General features: G+C 48.7%; 1 protein-coding gene across 1 annotated transcript in view; it reads right to left on the reverse strand.

Moving 5' to 3' along the window:
* LOXL2 (lysyl oxidase like 2) overlaps positions 1-17,220 on the reverse strand; it is a 99,858-nt gene that overhangs the window by 44,013 nt on the left and 38,625 nt on the right. The window lies entirely within an intron of this gene.

Genomic DNA, 17,220 nt, shown 5'->3' on the forward strand with positions numbered 1-17,220 from the left:
CTGTCCAGCCGAGATGCAAATGAACCACGAGTTTGAACAGAACCATTCTTTGGGTGCCCAGGGATTCAGGTCTCCTTGCCACAGCCTTCAGGGTCTATAGCCAGGCCATGCTCTCAGGTCCTGAAAGGCGGTGGAAAGTACGTGGCCCTGGAGTGATGGCACTTGGCTCCGTTTCCTTTCCACCACAGCAGAAGGAATGCTGCCAGCAGCAGGATTATGCCTTCCAGTCTGGATGCTGGATCCTTTACAGCCTCATTCAGGCCGCAGGACCCGTGCCACCAAGACACGTGGACAGGGGCGAGCCAAGAAAGGGCCTGAGGTCTAAACCCAGCCCACGAGCCGGCCCTCTTCTGTCTCTCCCCACCTCAGGAGGCCGGGCTGGAATTCCAGTGTGTAACTGTCATGCCCAGGAGGAAAGTTACTGCCTAGCATCAGGCCTGTGCTTCATGGGGCCGGCGGCCCGGGCTGACCTTCAGTTCACAGATCCTTTCCCCTGTATTGGGCAGCAGTGCCAGCTCCCTGCAGGGAAGATGTGACCCCTAGCACCCGGCCTCCACAGGAGGAGGAAGAAGGCCCAGCTGGAGGAGCTCAGTAGACCCCACTGGAAAGAGTTACGCAGGCCTGAGGCCAGCATACATCAACCCAAATGCCAAGGGAGCTTGCACTGGTTCCTGCGATGATGCGGGACAGGTTCCTCCACTGGATATGGCTGGTGGGAAGAGCCTCGGAGGCTCTACGATGAAGGCAATGCAACCCGGAGAAAAGAAGGAGCTAGCACCAGGGGTCATCATCCTCATTCTTCCACTGACTCACTGCATATGAGTTTATGAATCTCTGTGTGTGTGTGTGTGTGGTGTGTATCTCTGGGTCTGCGTGTGTGCACAGTGGTATACGCATGATGGTGTGTTTCTGAGTGTCTGCATGTCCATGTGTCATATGAGCCCCTGTATAAGTCTCTGTGTGTGTCTCTCTGGGATTGTGTGTCTCTCGGATTGTGTCTGTGTGCATGATGATGTATGCATGACAGGGTTGTGTGTGTGTGCCTGTGTGTCATGTGGGTCTCCGTGTACTCTCTCTGTATGTGTCTATGACACATGGGTCTCTGAATGTGTAAAGTATACATCTATTTGTGTGTCTTGTGGAGGGGGAAATTCTGAAAGGATCTTGTTCCTTGCAAGGCCTTAGGAAAAGTCAGGATATGCTCTGCATTCATTCCTTCAAACTGGAACATCTTCTCTTCTTCTCCCTCCAAAGAACCAAAGCCTTCCCAGTCTTTAAGGCGCAAATCCATCTTATTCATTCATTCATTTAACAAAATGCAGTCTCTGCCCTCCCTGGGCCTTGCTGGGCTTCCTCCTTACACCCCAACCCCAGCAGCTTTGAATAATGACAGCTATGGGCATCATTTATTAAACACCAATTAATTGCAGGCTAGGTTTCATTCAGAAAACTTTACATCCACTCCATTATTTAATCCCCATGGCAGCTTTCAAGATGGCTCATGGTCCACCCGTTTAGAGGTAAAAACATGATAAATCTTCACAAGCTTTTGGAAGTTACCCAAGTTCACACAGCCAATAAGTAGGTAAACAAGTATGCAAATCGAGTTCTGACTCCAAACCTGTGCTCCAGGCTCATAATGACCACTGGTCTCTGAGCAGTCCTCATCTCATGCCTGTGTCCAATACATTGTCTGGTACTGAGAGTGACTCACCCAGGGCAGGGCCTCGGGCTCAGAATTCTGGGTGTCCCCTTCAACCAGCTGAAAGGTGCTGGTGCTGTGCACATTGCAAGCCCAGCGCCCCATGTCGAGGGGCAGTGAGTCAGACTGGATTGTGTACGTGAGGGGAGAGCTGGGCTCCCGACATTCTTGTCTTCAGGCCAGCGGGAGGAGGCAGGAAAACCCTCTGGGGCACACATTCGATGCTCACACTAGCTAACCAGCTCACAGAGACTTAGTTAGACCTCTTAGAAAACACACACACTTCACTGCTGTGGAATCCCTTCCATGACCACAGGTGTTAGGATATTTTTTGCCCCAGGAGTTCGGTCCCAAAAGTGAAGAGAAAGTTTGAAATATTGAAATATACACACTTTTTTTTTATTGTTTTTAAATGAAAGGCACTCTAGACTTGCTCGTTTAAAATTCAGCTCCAAATGCCAGAAGCTGGTCAAGCACCCTGCACATATTAAAATTCAAGCTAAAACCTGATGCTGTCCCTCTTGCCAGAGATAACAGTGCACCCAGGCCTCCAGAAAACTTCCCTTCAAGAGAGACACAGAAACTCCGGGAAGTGTGGTCCTCAGAGCTCATCACATCCTCCAGCAGGGCCTGAGGCTCTGGGAGTGATTTGCATCCACTCCCAGAAGGGAAACCCAAGGCACAGCCAGGCAAGGCACTTGTCACTTCAGCTGGAGAGGAAAGGAGCTCTGGGCTCTGACTCTCAGGTTTATGCCTGAATGACATTTAACATTTGCAGCATCTGTTCATGACTTGCCAATTCCAGGATACGATAGTCTGGATCTGTCGCCAACAAAGAATAATCACCCATTTTGAAAGTCTAGCTGGAAGATGCATCAGGGAAAAGTACAAGGAGAAGCAAGTCAAGCAAGCCAGACTACATGAATCCACATCACAGTTGCCCTAAACTCTCAGCACTAGGCACGCTGGCAAGGCTGGGTCTTAGCTCAGCAGTCATTCTCCTTCCCGCTGTTCTAGAAGTCGTAATATCAGCCCAGGCTTTCTGACCTGAGAAGTCATCCTGGGGGTGAGGAGGGGTGGGAGGATCATGCTGGGAAGACATAACATCATGCCAACATCTCAACGAGAATGCATGAGTGTCAACTCTAGCCAGCCTCTGCTCACCTTGCATGCAGCCTCCCACAACCACCAGTAAGTTCCTGCATCTTACTCTCAGAGCCTGCAGCTTTCTTACTTTGGCTATTTAAAAATAAAACAGGGCCGGGAGTGGTGACTCACACCTCTAATCCCAGCACTTTGGGAGGCTGAGGTGAGCAGATCACTTGAGATCAGGAGTTCAAGACCAGCCTGGCCAACATGGTGAGACCCTATCTCTACTAAAACGAACAAAAAAACAAACAACACAAAAAATAGCTGGTCATGGTGGTGCATGCCTGTAATCCCAGCAACTCAGGAGGCTGAGGCAGGAGAATCACTTGAATTCGGGAGGTGGGGGTTGCAGTGAGCCAAGATTGTGCCACTATACTCCAGCTGAGGTGACTCAGTTGAGCAAGACTCTATCTCAAAAATAAATACATAAATAGGTGGGGCGTGGTGGCTCACGCTTATGATCCCAGTACTTTGGGAGGCTGAGGTGAGTGGATCATTTGAGGTCAGGACCAGCCTGACCAACATGGTGAAACCTCATCTCTACTAAAAATACAAAAAAAAAAAAAAATTAGCTGGGCATCTGTAATCCCAGTTACTCGGGAGGCTGAGGCAGAAGAATCACTTGAACCCGGGAGGTGGAGCTGGCAGTAAGCTGAAATTGCGCCACTGCACTTCAGCCTGGGTGAAAGACCAAGACTCCGTTTCAAAAAAATATAAATAAATAAATAATAAAAACAAAACAGGCTGGGTGTGGTGGCTCACACCTATCATCTTCATGCTTTGAGAAGCTGAGGCAGGAGGATGGCTTGAGGCCAGAAGTCCAACACCAGCCTAGGCAACAGAATGAGACCTCATTTCTAAAAAAAAAAAAAAAGTTGGCCGGGCGCGGTGGCTCAAGCCTGTAATCCCAGCACTTTGGGAGGCCGAGATGGGCGGATCACGAGGTCACGAGATCGAGACCATCCTGGCTGACACGGTGAAACCTCGTCTCTACTAAAAAAAAATACAAAAACTAGCCGGGCGAGGTGGCGGGCGCCTGTAGTCCCAGCTACTCGGGAGGCTGAGGCAGGAGAATGGCGTAAATCCGGGAGGCGGAGCTTGCAGTGAGCTGAGATCTGGCCACTGCACTCCAGTCCGGGCGACAGAGCGAGACTCCGCCTCAAAAAAAAAAAAAAAAAAAAAAGGTTAAAAAATTAGCTAGGCATCAGCAATCCCATTACTGGGTGTATTCCCAAAGGATTATAAATCATGCTACTATAAGACACATGCACACATATGTTTATTGCAGCACTATTCACAATAGCAAGGACTTGGAACCAACCCAAATGTCCATCAATGATAGACTGGATTAAGAAAATGTGGCACATATACACCATGGAATACTATGCAGCCATAAAAAAAGGACGAGTTCATGTCCTTTGCAGGGCCATGGATGAAGCTGGAAACCATCATTCTGAGCAAACTATCACAAGGACAGAAAACCAAACCCGCATGTTCTCACTCATAGGTGGGAATTAAACAATGAGAACACTTGGACACAGGGTGGGGAACATCACACACTGGGGCCTGTCGTGGGGTTGGGGGAGGGATAGCATTGGGAGAAATACCTAATGTAAATGATGGGTTGATGGGTGCAGTGGGCCAGCATGGCACAGGTACACCTATGTAATGAGCCTGCATGTTCTGCACATGTATCCTAGAATTTAAAGTATAATAATAATGAAAAAAAATTAGCTGGGCACGGTGGTACCTGCTCATAGTCCTAGTTCCCAGGAAGCTGAGGTGGGAGAATAACTTGAGCCCAGGAGTTTGAGGCTGCAGTGAGCCAGTATTGTGCCACTGTACTCCAGCCTGGGCGACAGAGCGAGATCTCTTCTCTAAGAAAACAAAACAGTGGCCTCCCAGATACAGACCCATGTCCCAACTACCAGCTTGACACTTTCCTCAGCACTTGAAACCAAACACATTCAAGATGCCTTCACCTCTTCCTCTTTTCATCGAGTTACTGAGGGACGCGCCTGCCTCCAGCTTTGCAGACCTTTGTGACCATCTCTCTTCCTCACTCATGTGCCCATTCAGCCCAAGCAAGACCTTCTCTTTGCCCTTCTATTAGCTCGCCCTTCTCACTCCCAATTCCCAGTCAGCTGTGCAAGGAGAACTGTGGGAGCATAAGAAAGGGCGTGATAGGCCGGGCGCGGTGGCTCAAGCCTGTAATCCCAGCACTTTGGGAGGCCGAGACGGGCGGATCACGAGGTCAGGAGATCGAGACCATCCTGGCTAATACGGCGAAACCCCGTCTCTACAAAAAAATACAAAAACTAGCCGGGCGACGAGGCGGGCGCTGTAGTCCCAGCTACTCGGGAGGCTGAGACAGGAGAATGGCGTGAACCCGGGAGGCGGAGCTTGCAGTGAGCTGAGAGCCGGCCACTGCACTCAGCCTGGGCGGCAGAGCAAGACTCCGTCTCAAAAAAAAAAAAAACAAAAAAAAAAAAAAAAAAAAAGGGCGTGATAATGTTGTCATCTCACCTAGGCCCACACTGTCTCCTGGCCTCTGGTTTCTTCTCCCGTCCGTTCATCCTCTTTGACCACAGTGCATTCAAGGGTCTTGCTCAGATCTTCCTGGTGGCACCCCCACGTTAGGCCCAAACCACACCCTGCCATTCTCTGTCCCTTCTTTCTACCTATCAGAATCCTGCCAACCCTCAGGGAAATTGTTAATCATTTGTTCATTCAAAAATATTTGTCCAGTGCTACCATGTCCCAAGTGCTGTGTGAGACTCTGAAAGGACAGGCATGGTCCTCACTGTCATGAGCTCCGTGATCTGGAGGAGGAGAGGCAGTACCAGCATCTCTGTGAAGCCCCCTCTCCTGTCCCCAGATAGCACATCCACACGTTTGATTTCTTCTTTATTCCTCCAGCACTGGCGTCTGGTGACTCATTGAATTCTTGGCTTATGCTGACTATCTTGTACTAGTATTTACTTTTCCGCATCCTTTTGCCGCTCAATTGGACTGTGAATCCCCTAAGGGCAAAATTGTGCCTTATTCATTTTTGTATTACCCACACAGTAAGAAATTATTACTGGTTCCTTCCAACCATGTCTGAGGACTCATTATAGCCAGACACAGAGTGGGTCCTCAAACATGTTTGGAAGGAACCAGTAATGATTTTTTCAAAATCCAACAACAGTTTAGCTTAGCTAGACATGCTGTGCGCCCAAGTTCAACATTTTAATAAAGACTTTTTTTATTCTTTAATGCAAAATAAACAGCTACGTAGTCCTCCCCTCTCTTCCTAACATAAGCATGACTTGTGTGACTTATGGACAGGAGAACATCTGTGCTTTGTCCAGGCATCCTTTTGTCACCTGAGCTCCCTAACACCCTCTCCCCTTTTCCCTTGAGATCTGACACCAATAAATAGTTACTGAACTGAATTAAAAGCCGTCTGATCCTCAGCACACAGTTAGATGGCTTGGCTAAGTGGGTATTATCTGTACACAGTATGAGGCATGCTGTATTCCAGGAGTCTGGCTATGTTGTAATTATCCCTTTTTGATGATCCAATCAGAAACTCTTAGTTTAAGAGGCTGCTGGAGGACTGAGCGCAGTGGCGCATGCCTGTAATCCCAACACTTTGGGAGGCCGAGGCGGGCGGTTCACCTGAGGTCAGGAGTTTCAGACCAGCCTAGCCAACATGGGGCTCTACTAAAAATACAAAAATTAGCCGGGCGTGGTGGCATGCACCTGTAATCCCAGTTACTCAGGAGGCTGAGGCAGGAGAATCACTTGAACCCAGGAGGCAGACGGTGCAGTGAGCCGAGGTCACACCATTGCACCAGCCCGGGCGACACGAGCGAAACTCCAACTCAACAAAAAATAAGCTGCTAATAATGTTCTTTAGCCTGTGACTTCTTGATGGAAGAAAGTGGGAGAGGAAAGGCATTTCAACAATTTCTGTTCCTCAGCTCTAGGCGACAGAGGCCAGTGGGGGCAGGGTGGGGGTGGCCTGGAGAGCTGAGGTCATGCTGACATCACCAAAGGAAAGAGCCAGGAGTCTGTTGGGGCCTTCCTCCTGTAAATCAAAAGCTTTGCAACACTGCTGGAAAACTGAATGCTCTGTGTTTCACTTTCCAAGCAGGCAGCCACTTGGGTAGGTAATAGAGGCTGCTGTTTTGGAGAACGGGCAAGCCCTGCTGTCGGCAGGAAGCCGGTGGGACACCTGCTCCAACAACCAGCCCCTGTGACCCAGCACTTCCTCCTGTCCTGGTCAGGCCCGACTGCACACCACACACCCTCATGGTGAATCTGGGGTTCTCTTCACAGCCATCATCACCATGGTAACACAGTCATGATGCATGAGATTGTTTCTCCACTGCTGGATGGTAAGCTTGGGGTGGGCAAGATGGTCCGTTCCATCACTCCCTTTATCCTCATGCCTAGTGTAGCGTCGGGTGCTGAATCGAAATGTATCGAGTGAATGAACGAACAGATCCTTAGCAACAGGCTCCTGGGGATGGGGTTGGGGAAATTCCATGGCATTGACACCCAGCATGGCTGAGGTGACTCAAATAAGCCACTTAGGCGCATTGCTGAACCAGGCTGACCGCTGCCCACTCTGCCCTAGTCACATCACCAGACCTCCCTGCAGAGTAGATCTGCCCACCCAGGGCAGGCAGAGGCTTTCTCCAGCCCAGCTCAAGCCCCCACTTCGTCCAGATAGCAACTATCCCACAGGTTTCCTCATTCACCTCTCTCTTCTCCAGACTGCCATGCATTTGAGCACCCATTCACATTCTTCAAAGTTTGAGTACATCCTGTTCATTTATTTATTTCATCTAAAACAAATTATAAGCCTCCTTATTCATGTGTGCTATCTAACAAATAAACAGAATGTTATGTATTGGTTTATTTCATCTCACGAAGAGTTTTAATGGTATTTATACTTTTCAAAGCATTGTATCTGCAACACCCGGGTCAGAAACCAGGTTCCCATCTGTTATCCACATACACACCCTTCTGCATTTCAGATGCTCAGTTGGGAAAATAGGTCACTCTAGAACTACTTGCTTTGTGTGTCCCTTTTGGTAGCTGGCAAGCCCTGGCTACATACAGGCTCTTAGTAAATAGAATCGCGGAATGTGAGGGCTGGACAGGATCTTTTTTTTTCTATTTTTTTTGAGATGGAGTCTCCCTCTGTCGCCCAGGCTGGAGTGCAGTGGTGCAATGTTAGCTCACTACAACCTCCACCTCCTGGGTTAAAGTGATTCTCGAGTAGCTGGGACTACAGGCATGCGCCACCATACCCAACTAATTTTTTGTATTTTTAGTAGTGGGGGGGGGTCTCGTCACGTTGGCCAGGCTGGTCTCGAACTCCTGACCTCAAGTGATCCACCTATCTTGGCCTCCCAAAGTGCTGGGAATACAGGCATGAGCCACCATGCCCAGCCCTGGGACAGGATGTTATACATCCTCTTGTCCAAGAAGTGGGAGAGACAAAACCCAAGAGAGCTACATCTGATTGTCCAGCCAGACTGTTCAGTAAAACTGAGAGTTCAGAGGCTGTGGGCCTCCACCTTGGCTCCTTCTGCCCTTGCCGAAAAGTCCGGCACAAACTATCCCCTGGCTACCATTTCTCTTCCTCTTACAGAGAGGCCATCCAACTACCCTGTGACCATCCAGGAATGGGGTCTAAATTTAGGCGCGGGGGGACCACTACCTTCTAAACTGCACAGAGGTGAAAGTAGGCCCCCTTTTTTCCCAAAACCACCCAGTGCAACCTCTCTGGTGGGAGTCAGGGGAAGGACGAGATTCCTAGCTGGGAAGGGTTCAGACTTTTCAGAAGTCCTTCTAGAGACCTTTCCCTTTTAGGCTGAAGCCCTCCACCCTCTGCCACCCCCAGACAGAGCTGCCGCTGGGAGGGCAATGCTGAAACATTTGGCAGCTGACTGTAACTAATAAAAACCTGGACCCAAGGAATTTAAAAAATTTACAGCAGCCTCAGTCTCTGTGGTTAAGATGAGAAGAAAGGGCTTTTTCAGGTCTCAGCGTCCTTCCAGACGAACGCGAGAGAGCAGAGAATAGGGGGACCAGGTTCTCCCCTTGGGTGGAAAGAAATGGCTTCCTCCTCGTTCTGTCCTCATCGTCCCTCTGTTGGCCCCTCAAGACCTCCTGCGCTGCCCACTTTCACAAATGGGAAACTGAGGCTTGGAGGTCACTCAGGGGATAGGCAACACCTAAATCTCACAGCCTGGGGATTTTCCAATCAGTTCCGGCAATGGAATTGCTTTTTGCAAAAGAGCCTTTAAAGGATGGGTAAGGAAGAAGGTGGGGTGGGGTGGGGAGGGATGGGGTGGGGTGGGGAGGGGTGGGGTGAAGAAAAGAGAAAAGACCAAAACGTTTCCTGATCTAGCGACACACAGCCCAGCCACGAGGCTTCCTGTGAGAGCACATGACTGGGCAACGTGCAGAGCAGCCGGGGAGCAGAGGTTTACTCAGCAGGGCATCTGGATTTGTCATCTTTCCTTATCTAATGCTTTTTCCAACCAGTCTACCCGCCACAGGCAGGAAACAAAGCCTCTCGATTTAAGAGGCTCTGAAATCCTAGGAGGTTTGGTTTGGGCTCTGTTTTCCAGGTTTAAAAGAGATCTGTTCGTTTGGAGCCAAGAGTATTTCACATTTGCTTATTTGCTCCTACTTACCTCCTTTTAAGAAAGTTTTGAGGATTGACCTAAAACTGATTTTCTTTATGTCCAAACTCCTGTTTTGTAGGACAGTGTCCAGAGGCCCAAGAAGGGTCAGTCACTGGACATAGAGCTGTGAGTTCCAGTCTCCACTGGGACTGGAACCCAGGGGTTCTGCCTTCAATTCTGGAGTCCAAAACTGAGAATATACAATAAGATATGACGGCACAGCCTGTGTCAGAAAAGGGGAAAACTGAGAACCTGCCTGGTTAATTTCCTGGATGAAATGAACCAAGGCTGGGGATTCAGTGGTAGGACTAACCAGGGCAACACTTTTAGAGTCTGCAAAGCACTTTTACAGAAATCATCTGATTTTTTTCCCCTACAGAATATTTAAAACTACCTTGTAAATGATGAATGCACACTACGTCATTCTGATGGAGAAACCATTGCCACCGAACTACAGACCGTCACAGCTGGAAGGGATTGAATTCAACTCGCTCGACACTTGCCCTGTTGTTCTGGATGCTGCTCAAAAGGCAGGTTAGGGTACAAACCTGTGAACTTTCCCTTGGTGGGGTCACTTATGTGAAGAAGGTGTGATTTTTTTTCCTCCTCTAGAAGGGAATTTACAATCAGGAGCTCCCAAGGATGCTGCAAGCAGCTGTAGGAGTCCAGGGAAGCACAGTTCGCTCATTAAGTGAAATTCCATCAGCCAGGCTCCAGGGCTCAGTGACTCATGCCTCTGGCATTCCAGAGTAGGATGAACTTGGTCTAGACTGATGCAGTTTTCTTCCATTCTCTGCTTTGGGAATTCCAGTGCACTCTGGAGGAAGCATGGGTTGTGAGGGTCATCTGTAACGATCTGTAACCTGTCCCCAATCTCCAGGGGTTAATGAGGGTGAATGTTACAGAGCCCAGCCCACGCCCTTGCAGAGTAGGCATGGGAAGGGACGTGGAGGCCCAGTGGCCTACGACTGGGGTCGCAAAACACAGAGAAATCATTCACTGACATTTCATTCCTGGCCACTTTTCAATTTGCCCCTTCCAAACTGGAGGAATTTGAAGGAGGGCTTTAACTCTCACACTTTGATATGAAGAGTGAAAAGTCTGTACCTGGTTTCAAGGTCAAGGCCATTGGGGGCTGCAGAAAAGGCAAACAGAGAACTCAAGCACACAATACACATGCTGGTTGGCATCCCTTCTCTCTGTTCTCACGCACACGTGATGCCAATTTACACATGGTACGCAATGTCAATATCCAGCTAGGCACACACCATGTGGGATGAGTGCATTTTCCCAGACACTGAGTAACAGGGTCTTGAAACTTGGCAATCACTTAATCCCACTTCCCTCCCCATGTAGGCAATCTGACCACAATATTCCTGGCAGGTGTTGTCCAGTTCATGCTTGAATTCCTCCACTGACAAGGAGCTCCCTGTCAGGCCTCCAGGCCCAAGCCAAGCCATTGCATCCCCTGTGACTTGCACGTATAAGCCCAGATGGCCTGAAGTAACTGAAGAATCACAAAAGAAGTACAAATGCCCTGACCCGCCTTAACTGATGACATTCCACCACAAAAGAAGTGAAAATGACCGGTCCCTGCCTTAAGCGATGACATTACCTTGTGAAAGTCCTTTTCCTGGCTCATCCTGGCTCAAAAAGCTCCCCCATTGAGCACCTTGTAACCCCCACTCCTGCTCGCCAGAGAACAACCCCCCTTTGGCTGTAATTTTCCTTTACCTACCCAAATCCTATAAAACGGCCCCACCCTTATCTCCCTTTGCTGACTCTCTTTTCGGACTCAGCCCACCTGCACCCAGGTGAAATAAACAGCCATGTTGCTCACACAAAGCCTGTTTGGTGGTCTCTTCACACGGATGCGCGTGACACTCACCACTAACTTTGGGTAGAGCTACCTACTGCGGGGCTTCCAGTGAGCCTAAGATCTATCTCCCATCACACTCCCCTCCGCCTTGGCTCTGGGAGTTGGAATATATTCTTTTTTTTTTTTTTGAGACAGAGTTTTGCTCTTGTTGCCCAGGCTGGAGTGCAATGGCACCATGTTGGCTCACTGCAACCTCCCCCTCCCCGGGTTCAACCTCAGCCTCCCAAGTAGCTGGGATTACAGGCACCCACCACCACGCCCAGCTAATTTTCTATTTTTAGTAGAGACAGGGGTTCACCATGTTGGAGAGGCTGGTCTTGAACTCCTGACCTCACATGATTTGTCTGCCTCGGCCTCCCAAAGTGCTGGGATTACAAGCATGAGCCACTGCATCCGGCCGAGAGTTGGAATACATTCTAAACATTCTTCTGCATGGTAGTAGTTCAAGTATTTGAAGAGAACCATCTCCCCCCATATCTCTTTTCTTGACAAAAAATTTTACTTCCTTGTGATACGGTTTCCAGATTTGTCTCCATCCTGCTGGCCTTTCCCCTGGTGACCTGGTTAAGATCTGGATCCAGACCTGAACCCTGCAGTTAGTGACTGGTCCAAAAGGCAAAGAGCTTAGGGAAATAATTCTTCTATCTGTAAATCAGTTGACATTAACTATTTGTTTTTTCTTTTTTTTTTTTCAGCAGCCCTACCATACTCTTGGCTGATACCGAGCTTTTTGTCAACCACTGCTGCCTCAGAGATTTGTTCTTTTTTTTTTTTTTTTTTTTTTTTTTTGAGATAGGGTCTCGCTCTGTCACCCAGGCTGGAATGCAGTGGCACCATCATGGCTCACTGCAGCCTCCACCTCCTAGGGTCAATCAATCCTTCCACCTCAGCCTCCCAGGTAGCTGGGACCACAGGCGCATGCCACCATGTCAGGTTAATTTTTTTAATTTGGTAGAGATGCGGTCTTGCCATATTGCCCAGGCTGGTCTCAAACTCCTGGGCTCAAGCAATCTGACCACCTCTGCCACCCAAAGTGCTGGGATTACAGGTGTGAGCCACCACAACACGCCTTTTTTTTTTTTTTTGAGATGGAGTCTTGCTCTGTCGCCCAGGCTGGAGTGCAGTGGCCGGATCTCAGCTCACTGCAAGCTCCACCTCCTGGGTTTACACCATTCTCCTGCTTCAGCCTCCTGAGTAGCTGGGACTACAGGCGCCCGTCACCTCGCCCGGCTAGTTTTTTGTATTTTTTAGTAGAGACGGGATTTCACCGTCTCGATGGTCTCGATCTCCTGACCTCGTGATCCGCCTGTCTCGGCCTCCCAAAGTGCTGGGATTATAGGCTTGAGCCACCGCACCCGGCCCATAACATGCCTTTTTTTTAAAAAAAGATCAACGATTTTTTAGTTACTCTCCCTAAAGTCTGCATTCCTGGGACTTTTTTCCCCATGGACTTTGATATAGGCCCTTCTATTCATCCCTAGTATGTTACAGCTTGGGCCCATTATTTCAACCCACAGCAGTTTTTCTGAAAGTTCATTCCATAATTTTATACTCCAGCAATCTCTCCTAGTTTTGTATCTCCCACAGATTTTATCAGTATTCCTTTTAATTTCCATGAACATTCCTGACACATGATGGGGAGGCCGGAGCAGAGCCCTAGTGCTCGCCATCAGAGACCATCCACTATGTTTACACAAATTAGTCAGCTGTTTACCCTGGGTATCATTAGTCAGTTGTTCATGATCTCACCCAACTGCATGTCCACCAAAGCTATGTCTCTTCTTCTTATCCACAAAAATTTAATAGCAGGCATTTCTTTAGCTGAGAGGAATGATCCTATGACTTCAGCTACCGACACAGGCCATTCCAGAAGGTATTTTGGAGAAACGCCTCAGCATCCCATAAATATCCCACGTAGGTGGTCCAGGCAGTTCTCCACCCATCAGGCCAGCACTGCCAGTAAGCATAAGCCTTAGCCACAAAGCCCTGGATGCAAGAATCTTCTGGCAACTCACGGAGGTTCTCCCCAGATATCCTGAGGTCTAGGCCCTTTCATGATCTACTTTCAGTGGCTACCAAAGGGAAGAAGTTGCAGGGGACTGGTCATCAATGAAAGTTCCCTCAGTCTCTGTGGTTGGGCCAGAAAGCTTCCCCCTGGCTTGTGGGCACCAGCCTGATCTATCTGACAGCAAAAGGGAGGCCTTCTAGGAAAATGCAGAGCGTACAAGGCTGTGGATGTCACCTGGCTCTTTAAGCCAGACGTCTCCATAGGTTGCCCTCTGTGGGTTTCTGGAGATTCGTTAGGGCCCATGCTCCTTGCCATGGAATCTCAGTCCTTCCAGAATAAGAAAGTTGTCTCTGACATATGTTTTTTTCAGTCTTTTTTTTTTTTTTTTGAGATAGAGTCTTGCTGTTTTCGGCTCAGGCTGGTGCGCTCTCGGCTGGCTGCAACCTCCGCCTCCCAGGTTCCAGCAATTCTCTTGCCTCAGCCTCCTGAGTAGCTGAGATTATAGGCACCCGCCACCATGCCTGGCCAATTTTTGTATTTTTAGTAGAGACGGGATTTTACCATGTTAGCCAGGCTGGTCTCGAACTCCTGACCTCAGGTGATCCACCCACCTTGGCCTCCCAAAATGCTGGGATTACAGGCATGAGCCACCATGCTCAGCCATTTTCAGTCTTTTCTATGTTTATTCCACCCCATGAAAGTTCTGCTTTTGATATGACCCATCTTATTTCGCCCTGGAATTGCTAAGCATTGGAACTGGCACTTAGTAGGTATTCAACAAACATTTATCTAATGAAGTGCCACTCAGAGTCCTTTTTCCAAAATCTTTTTTTTTTCTAATGCCAGATGAGCCTTCTCATTTTCTCGACACAAAGCTCACTGATGTTTTGGCCTGTCCTTTTTTTTTTTTTAAATTCAAGTCATCAATGACTTTCTTATGCCAAGAAGCCTGGGTCTTCACTGGACACTCCAAGTAGATTAACCTGAGGTTCTAGGTTGAACAGAGGCCCATCCAAGATGTTACAAATCAGCTCATGGTCCGATTAGGCAGGACAAGCTGTGAAGAAATTATTTGTTTCCATGTGCTTCTCATTGCTGTTTAGCTTATATTTTATCCTGGGAGACTCTCCAACTAAGGGGATTAACAATTTCTGGCTCACGGCCGGGCGCGGTGGCTCAAGCCTGTAATCCCAGCACTTTGGGAGGCCGAGACGGGCGGATCACGAGGTCAGGAGATCGAGACCATCCTGGCTAATACGGTGAAACCCTGTCTCTACTTAAAAATACAAGAAACTAGCCAGGCGACGAGGCGGGCGCCTGTAGTCCCAGCTACTCGGGAGGCTGAGGCAGGAGAATGGCGTAAACCCGGGAGGCGGAGCTTGCAGTGAGCTGAGATCCGGCCACTGCACTCCAGCCTGGGTGGCAGAGCAAGACTCCGTCTCAAAAAAAAAAAAAAAAAAAACAATTTCTGGCTCACATTTCTGGGAAGAAGAAAATTTGGAAGTTGGAGACATTGTTCCCATTAGGTACCTAGAATTTATCTGTTGGATACAATGATGCATAAGATATAGCCCCTGCCCTCTGGGAGCTTCCAATCTCATGGGAGAGATAAGATACACATAACTGGGGGCTAATTATTGCTCATGAGGTTATAAGGAATGGAGATGGAAAATGTTGTGAAACTGGGTTGGACAAGCCCATCTGTCAGATCATAAACTTCATGGTAAAGAAAGCAAAGCTGTCATTAGTAATTGGAAGACTGAGGAAAGTACATCAACTCCATCACAATCTCTCCAGTTATCTTCAATAAAATAGCAGCATTGGACAGGTGTCGACCAGAAGCAGCCTCCTCCACAGCTGAGAGAAGCCTGGAAATCCTTTTCCATGCTATACTACAGGGCTGGACAAATTCCCAGCACGCTTGGGAACATATATGGAGAAAGCAAGACTGTGTGAGCCATGACAGTAAAGGCCACAGTCTCGGGAGAACTTCCTCTGGAGCCCAAATAGGGCAATTTCAAGTCACCTTTCTTCTGCATTAGTGCTGGGGTCAGTTGGAGGCTGAAGCACAGCGAAGGTTCCTTGACCTGGATTTGGGGCAGATCCCACAATTCCTTGGGGGTGGCGTCCGACATGTTCCTTGAGGACAGGAGTGTTAGCTGCCAACTCATCCTGTCCTAAGCCCCACATACGTTGCACAGAAGAGTAATGTAATAAGTGTTTGTTAATGTAATTGTTTGGGTAAAGAATTTGCTGGAAAGCTAACCCTGAAATTTAGCCATAAATGTAGATTTTCAAATGCTGAAATGATCAGTCTGGCAACATCAGAATCATCTGGGGCTGCTTAAAGAAAAATAAACTGGTCCCATAGCAGGAGATTTTGAGCCAGCAGGTCAGTGGGAAGCCCCAGTATCTCCATTTGTTTGTTTGTTTGTTTGTTTGTTTGTTTGTTTGAGACGGAGTCTCGCTCTGTCGCCCAGGCCGGAGTGCAGTGGCGTGATCTCGGCTCACTGCAAGCTCCGCCTCCCGGGTTTACGCCATTCTCCTGCTTCAGCCTCCTGAGTAGCTGGGACTAAAGGCGCCGCCACCACACCTGGCTAATTTGTGTGTGTGTGTGTGTTTAGTAGAGACGGGGTTTCACCGTGTTAGCCAGGATGGTCTCAATGTCCTGACCTCGTGATCTGCCCGCCTCAGCCTCCCAAAGTGCTGGGATTACAGGCGTGAGCCACTGTACCCAGCCCAGTACCTGCATTTTTAAAGTGATTCCAGGCCAGGAGCGGTGGCTCACGCCTGTAATCCCAGCACTTTGGGAGGCCGAGGTGGGTGGATCACGAGGTCAAGAGATTGAGACCATCCTGGCTAACATGGTGAAACCCTATCTCTACTAAAAACACAAAAAAATAGCCCAGAGTGGTGGCAGGCGCCTATAGTCCCAGCTATATGGGAGGCTGAAGCAGGAGAATAGTGTGAACCCGGGAGGCAGAGCTTGCAGCGAGCAGAGATCACCCCACTGCACTCCTCTCTGGGCAACAGAACGAGACTCCATCTCAAAAAAAAAAAAAATTAATTAAAAAAAGTGATTCCAATCCTTAGCTACATTGGCCAGTGGTAGCCAGCTTTCAAGATGGCCCCAGCAACCCTACCTTGTGTCTAACGTTTGTGTAATCTCCTCCTACTCTCTACCAGGGTTAGTCTGTGTGATCCATAGAATACAGTGAAATGACGGCCTATCACTTCCAAGATTAAGTTATGAAACATGACTTCCATCCTGTGCTCTTTCTCTCGCTCTCCTTTGCCTCACTTACTGTGAGGGAAGATGACCACCATGTCCTGAGGCCACTCAAGCAGCCTACAAAGAGGCCACATAGAGAGGAACAGAGGGCTGCAGTCTACAGCTAGCAAGGAACCACAGCCTGCCAACAACCATAACAGCCTGTGTGGGAGGGGACCTTCCAGCCCCCACTGACAGCCTGCGTGCAATTCCATGACAGACCCTGAGCAGAAGCAAGAAGCTAAGCCGCTCCTCAATTCCTGACTCTCAGAAACCGTGTGAGATAATAAAGATTTATTGTTTTCAGCTGCAAAATCTGGGGGCAATTTGTTATGCAGCAATTGATAACTAATACATTTTCCTACCCAAAGGGCAAGCTCCTGAACATGGCACAGAAGGTGTTTCATGCCCATCTTTCCAGCTTCAGTTAACTCTACTCCCAGATGCACTCTCCCTGAGATCAACCTTCCCACCTCTGTGCCTCTGTCCATGCTGTTCCTTGTGCCTGGAAATGCCCTT

Source organism: Trachypithecus francoisi, unplaced genomic scaffold (assembly GCF_009764315.1).
Source record: "Trachypithecus francoisi isolate TF-2019V2 unplaced genomic scaffold, Tfra_2.0 Contig01440, whole genome shotgun sequence".
Classification (NCBI taxonomy): domain Eukaryota; kingdom Metazoa; phylum Chordata; class Mammalia; order Primates; family Cercopithecidae; genus Trachypithecus; species Trachypithecus francoisi.